The sequence below is a fragment of the Myotis davidii genome, unplaced genomic scaffold (assembly GCF_000327345.1).
Source record: "Myotis davidii unplaced genomic scaffold, ASM32734v1 scaffold497, whole genome shotgun sequence".
In the NCBI taxonomy this organism is placed as follows: Eukaryota; Metazoa; Chordata; class Mammalia; order Chiroptera; family Vespertilionidae; genus Myotis; species Myotis davidii.
Window position 1 is genome coordinate 3,437,599 of NW_006288434.1, and position 7,223 is coordinate 3,444,821.

At 45.7% G+C, this 7,223-nt stretch overlaps 1 pseudogene; it reads right to left on the minus strand.

Annotated features, from left to right (window-relative positions):
- Positions 1-613: 613 nt before the first annotated feature.
- On the minus strand, positions 614-1,322 carry LOC102764151 (annotated as a pseudogene).
- Positions 1,323-7,223: the final 5,901 nt, after the last annotated feature.

Below are 7,223 nucleotides of genomic sequence, written 5' to 3' on the forward strand. Positions count from 1 at the left end.
CCCATGATGTTCACCAACTCCTCCCTTCACGGAGGGGCCTGATGAGTCCAAGGGCATTCGGCAACTCCTACCCCTCCTCGGGCCTCAGGTGAGGTAACCGTAAAATGAAGGACCGGGATTCAGTGGGCCTCTGGTTTTGATTCTGAATTCATTATCAGTAAAATAAAAGGGACAGTCAGTGCTACCAAAGTAATTGAAATAATGGCCTCTCCCGTTAAAAAGAATGAGCCCAGTGAATGGGATGTGGAGGGAAAGCAGGTCCACATGGGTGCCCTGTATTCTATGCAGATGTCCCCACAGGGGAAGCCCAGGGCTTTCTGCACTCGAGGAGGTCCCTAGACCTGGTAACCTGGTCAGAGCGGCCCTCAGCCGAGCCAGGGTGTCCCAGCAGTGCCTGAGCCGCATCCCCCTACCCCAACCCCCACCCAGATAGCTAGGGAGAAGGAGCAGCAGCTTCCTGTGACAGGGTGCCCCTGTGACAGGGTGCTCTGACTTTGAGTGGCATCAGTGAAAGGAGAGAACACAGAAGTGGCGCTGCAAGAGACTCTCGCCCGGTGCCACCCCCTTTCTTCTCTCTCTTTTTTTTTTTCAGTGAGTGAAGTTTATTGTGAAACCTCAAGGGGTGAGGATGGGATGGGCAGGCCGGGGCAGGTAGAGGAGCAGGCGCTAGGAGGCCGAGTCGGAGGCCTGGGAGCTGTCCTTGACGTCGGGCTCTCTGTGATCTCTATGACCTCGCTGAGGTCCTTGCTGTCACCACCGCTGTCCTGGGCAGCCAGGCCCTTCTCCTCCCAACAGGACTCTCCTGAGCTTGGCAGTGCGTTGCCCTCGCTCTCCGCCTTGTTCTCACAGGAGCCCAGCCCCCTGTGCCTGCCCTTTTCCTTCAGCTCCCGGAGCCGCCGCAGCTCACCGGCCATCTGGGTGAGATCCCCCTCCATCGCTAATGCGTCATTCCCATCTGAATAGTATCTGGGCTCCACTTCGAGGGTCTGACCTGAAGGTTGAGGGTGTTGGGGTCAGGGTGCGGAGTGGCCCGGTAGCTCTTCCTAACACACAGGGAGACGAATGTGACATTGAAGTTCTCCATCATGGCCTGTGCCAGGCCACGTCACTCGTGGGAACATGTCACAGCCGGTGGGTGATATATCCATGGGGTCACCTGGGTCCTCCTCCACTGTGGCCCGGAGTCAGCGATGTAAGCGAGCTGGGGCGGGGAGAGGCCACGGCAGAAGTAGTATTTCATCTGGCATTCCCTGGACACGGGGCTGCCTTGCTGCATGGCCCTCAGGTCCTCTGGCTTCTCTTGGCGAGAGAGCGAAGCTGAGGCCCAGACCATTTCTGTGCCTTGCTCAAGGTCCTGCCTATAATAGCTTTGGGGCTGAGTCCAGAGGCTGCAGTCTCCACTGCCAGCTCTGTGCCTGCTTTTCACCTGTGAGTCACCTCTGTTTTTCTGACCCCTGGGGAATCCCCTCTCCGGTTGGTCAGGGTGGACAGCCTGCGATTTCCATGAGTGATTGAGTGCCCGTAGGCTTCATTGCAGGAGCCCTGGCTACCCTGACCTATGCCTTCCGCTTATCTTGAATGACCGCCGAGTGCTGGTCCAGAAACCCCAAACAGTGCACGATCGGCCTTACCATCCGCGATAAGAGGGAAAAAGAACCCGTGTGCCCGTTAAAAAGTCATCATTCGGATTGAAATCAGCCTTGGTGAAAATAACCAAGGCAACTCAGGAACTATGGGAAGGTCAAAGGTTTGCAGGTTTTGGGTTTCGTGGGAACATGCGCGTGTTTGGACCAGACCCAAGTGCCGGGTTGGCCTGTTTGACAGGTAACAATTAGAGAGCAGGAGCTTGCCCGGCTGGAATGTGGCTGCAGAGGCCTCGCGGAGGATCTGGTTTACCTGCTCGGCAGGTGGGGCCTGCTGAGGCCGACAGGCATGTGCACGCACAGCATTCCAGAGAATCGGTTTTCTTTTAAAGACACAGCAATGACTGCAGGGCACAAAAGGGTTGGGCTGAGCCCTGGCTGGAAGCCATTAGCTATTTGCAAGGAAAAGAAGAAAAATAAATAGTTCCCTCTAGACAGCTCAAGGAAGAAACTGAAAAGGTATTCAGACTTTTTTTTTTCCTTTTAATGTCTAAAATGAACATGTGCTTCGTGTCTGAAGACTTGAGAAACCCCAGACTGGTACAAAATGCCAAGACAATAGAATTGAAAAGTCACTTCCCACCCCCCAACCCCACCCAAATTCTTTTTCTTCTTTCTTTTTAAAAGAGGTCATAATATGATTGCGAGCACAAAAGATCCGCTCCTTGAAGGATGGTGTCTGGCTTGAGACGGTCTAAAAAGGTTTGCTATTTTTCTCAGCATAGCTTCAGAAGATGCCCAGAAAAGCAAATTTCTGTGTTTTTTCCCCCTCAGTAAATTGTATATAATCTGTATATTTTTTAAAGTTAAAAATGCTGTTTCAATAAAACATAATTAAAGAACGTAATTTGCTGTTTAAAATAATAGGAGATTAGGATGATATCATATATAGAATGTACAGTATATGGAAAGCCTTCACAGACCCACACACATAATATGACTTCCTTTTCATTCAGAGGGGTTTTGGTAGTATCGCTTCAGTTTCCCTGTATCATATCCATCACTGATGAGTAGGGGGAAAATCAAACCAGGGAGCATGGGACGTGCAGATTGCCATGTTATAAGCAACATTGCTAAAACAAACTAAAGCACTCTTGGAAATTTTTCAAGTAATTCATTTTTAAAAATTTACCAAGTTGGTTTTCTAAAAAATTTAAATCTCCCTCTTTTGCACGTGTCTCCCTTCCTGGCAGAAATTGTGTAAGTCACTCCCAAATTAATGGCAGGCGCTTCCCAGTCTTCTGTGTGCTCTCAAAGCTCTGAGGTCCCAAGAGTCAGTCCCAGGATGTGAGACACCCTGGAGAGGCAGGGAGAATTGGCGGCTGGTAATTACCCTGAAAGCGACTTGCCAGTTCAAAGAGTTAATTATAGTGAAGCAGAGGATCTTAAAATTCAATTGGCAGAAGCAAACAAGCAAACAAAAACTTAGCCGTCTCATTGTTGACTGTTGCATGTGGTGAAACAGCTGCTAACCTGGCAATTTGACTCGTTAGGTATTTGCATTAGATGAAGACTGTTGTTGACAGGCTATCAGAATTGATCAAAAGTCAGTACTAATGAAAAGTCAGAACAATCACTTCCAGTTACAGATGTCTTGCTATGTGCTAGGAGCTGTGCCAAAAGGTCTACATGTTCTCATTTAATCTCCACACAATCCCGAAGCAGGTATTCTCATGATCTCCATTTTACAGACAAGGTGATTGAGGCCCAGAGAAGTTCCTGAACTTGCCCGAGATCATACTGTTGGTTAGTGGCAGAACCAGGTTCTAAGTTCATTCATTCATTCATTCATTCATTCACAGTTTGGAACTCCTGCTCTGAGACAGGCACAATTCCAGGGGTTCACAGACCATGATAAACTCTTAGAGTTGGTCCTTCATGGACAAATTAGACGTCACAGAGTCTACTTATTGTTTCTGACTCCTATACCAGCTCTCTCAGCTATTCACCAGATCAGCGATTTTCAACTGATGTGCCACAAGAACTTTTAAATCATGTAGTACCTGACTATTTAGTCAGGGGCACTGACCTCTTTTCCCTTAGATTGTCACATTTAAAAAAAATAATGACAACAGCTAACACAACAAGAGCCTCCTGGTGTGAATAAATCAAAATGATACCTATTTTGCTAGAACTGGTTTGGCTCAGTGGATAGAGCGTCGGCAAGTGTATTGTTTGGTGTGCGCAGAATTTGAGTAATTAGTTTGTGTGCCATGAGATGAAAAAGGTTGAAAATCGCTGCTCTAGTGGCCTTAGGGCTGCACACACTTTCAAGTCTGCCACTGTCTCCGACACCACCATTGCTAGCCACGCTCAGACAGCCCTCAGGAGCAGTGTCTTCGTTCAGCAAAGGACAAAGGCCATTTTCTAGGGTGCACGCTCCATGTCTACTCCAGGCCTGCTTTGTTGTATGTGCCCCGTAAGTGTGGGAGCAGTAAATTCAATGTGTACACCCTGCAAGCCGAGCTGACTGTGGGTGTGAGAAGCCACTTTGATTACTAGATATCTTATTAATAACAAATATTTTCAGATTGTTTTTTACCTCTTCATAATTAGAACTTTATCTTTACAGATTCTAACACAATGACGGCTTCTTGTGAGTCCTGAAAAAGACAAGCTTGTACTTTACCCACCCAATAGGAAGCACCTTAAAGCCATTTCCTTACCCTGTAACATTACACAAGATCGTTTTTATTTCTCAACTGATGCTATTTTCTTCTGTTGGTGTGTATAAATCCTGTACTTTGTGCTCTTTGACCCATCTGTCCCTCGTGTGCCTTTGAGCAAACTCTGAAGGACAGACATGGCTTCTCTGGCAATGATCCACATCTAGAAGCCATGGAAAGGCCGAATGGCCACTTCCTTGGGGTAGAGTAATACTAATAAAAGCTAATAGTATTCGGAGGGCCTGCTATGTATGAGCTAGGCACTGTGCCAAGCACTCTACATGCATTGTCTCATTTAACCATTACAGTGGCTTTAGAGGTGTATTGTGACTGCAGGTAACAGGAAGGCAGCCTGCTCACAGAGAAGCAATAACTCAGCTGGGGTCAGCTAACAATCCGAAATGCTAAGATGCAGAACTGGACCTATCAGGCACTAGAGCCTGCCTCAGACAGATGTGGAAATGAATGACCATTTGGTCTTGAAGGTTTGGTGATTCTGAGATCGCCTGCTGCACTCTGCTTTGAACAAAGCCTATCAGAAGTGGCACTGTGGTTTCCTCTGGTCACCAGGCTGTGAGTGGGAAAATAAACAAGCTGAAGCAGGTTTTACGGAGAACAACCAAAGTAGGGAAGGGTCTCAACCCGTGTCATGTGAGGAAGAGTTTAAGGAGCCAGATATATTTATGTTCCTATTCAGGAGGAATAGACGGGTGTGTGTGGCTCCAAGTTGGAAAACCAGGACCAATCAGGGGAAGCTGGAGGGAAACAGATTCTGAGTGGATATGAAGACAAGTCTGTTATCCCTCAGACTAGAAAGCGATGAAAATAACTTGAATGCTAGTCCCATCACTATGGGAAACGTGTTGTTTTTTGCTTTCCAGAGTCCATCTTCCTGTGTTCTGAAAGCAATGGCCTGATTTCCTTTGAGGGAAATAACGTTTCCCCATGGAGAGCAGCCTTGGTGGGATAATAAATCAGGTTGTACTAATCACCCCTGCCCAAGAGTCAGTGCTTTTTCTCAGAGCACTCTGTCTTGAGCTGAGTAACATGGAGTTGATTGGTCCCTAAGCAGTGCCTGACCTGCCTGCGTATTAGCTTCTCTTACTGGATCTTGAACTTCCCAAAGTAAAAGCTATGCACTGGTCAGAAGACATTATAGATAATTAGTAAGAGGCTTCTTACCCATGATGATGTCAAAATACTAGAAATGTTCTTCTTTAAAAATTGATTTGAGAGAGAGAGAGATTGGTTGTTTCACTTATTTATGCATTCATTGGTTGCCTCTTATATGTGCCATGAATGAGGATTAAACCTGTAACCTTAGCATATGGGGACAATCCTCTAACCAACTGAGCTACCTGGCCAGGGTTAGAAATATTCTTATATATTAAACATGTCCTTCAAGCTATATTTTTTTCACCATCTTATTCCAACCTTTAAAGAGAATCATCAATAAGTATATCTCCAACCTGAGTTTCTTACAGTGTGGTTTGACCTTGTCCTATTCTTCAACATTCTCTCAATTCTGTGAGCTACCTATGTCTTCCCAATAATTTTTTTTTTTTTTTTTTTTTTTGCTTAGGTTAATAGGAATGCTTTGCTAAGGTGAGCAAAAATTCTAACTGACACAACCATTAACGAGATGCATGACTATGATTGTGGGAAACAATTTGACTGCTCTGAGCCCTTCTTCCTTCATTTGAAAATAATCCCAGTAGGTTTTAGAATATGAAATAGTATCTATTAAAGAGAAAGACACATTGTAGGTGCTCAGTAAGCACTGGCTCGCTTCTCTTTCTCCTCTAAAGCATAAATTTCCTATTTTCAGAAAACGTTAGAGATACCTGGTAAAAAGCATTTAACTGTGATGATAGAAAATATAAGATACATTCTTCTATATTAAACATCCCATTCACGATATATTTTCCCACCATTTCCTTCTAGCCTTCAGAGAGAATCTCCCAGGATTGTATCTCAAACTTAAATTTCTGAAGCTATGGTTTGCCCTCGAAGAAGATCTCCTATGATAACATGGAAATTTCCCCTTTATGGTAGATATTGTCTTAAAGCAACCGAGTCTTCAAATAGGTAGTTGTGTAGAATTCTTGAGCTAGGGCCAATGTGTTTGGCTCTGGTTTTCAGTTGAATGAGCAGTGGAAGGAGGACCCCAGACCTTGAGAGTGGGAAGAAGATGACAACAAGAAGTGAAGGGAGTCGAATGAGAGAACTGAGTAGGAAAGAGAGGTCACATGGGAGCTGCAGAGTCAGAGGAAAGCCAGGCAAGACCAAAAACCAGACAACACTGCTGCTTCTACTTTGGGGCCAGAATTTATGGACTGAAGCTAGAAAAAGAGAACAGAGAATCAGGTAGTGGGAGAGAGCTGGGCTGGGTGAGGGCTCAACCCCATGCCTGTGTTGAGTGCCAGCTATGAACAGGCACGTGAGATCTCTTCCAGACTTGGCACTGTATTTACCTTGTGAGACTCTAATTGTCAACATGTTTTCAGTTTAAACACTTGCAGGTTTTTAACTCCCACTGGTCTCATGGTCTCGGACTGAAGGGCAGTTCAAGGAATAAGAAGGAGGATATATTTCTATCACCACATAAGTATCTTAAACCAGATTTAACATAAAGGATGATGGAACATTCTGGAAGGGCCCTTGGACATGATGTACCCTGGGAAATTTTGAAAGCCAACCCAAGGATTGCCCTGTAATATGCGGTAGGCTTGTGTAGCATTCACATGCCTGTGGGATCCAACCCCAGGGCTGGATTTGTATCTTTTCAATGTGCTTTGGGATGTTCTTTTGACAAAACATCTCCAAAAAAACCTTACCAGAGTCTCTCTGTAGGAGTGGGAGGTTTAGTGGATTACCCATGGGCCTCCAGGGATTGGGCTAAGAAGAGAATTCT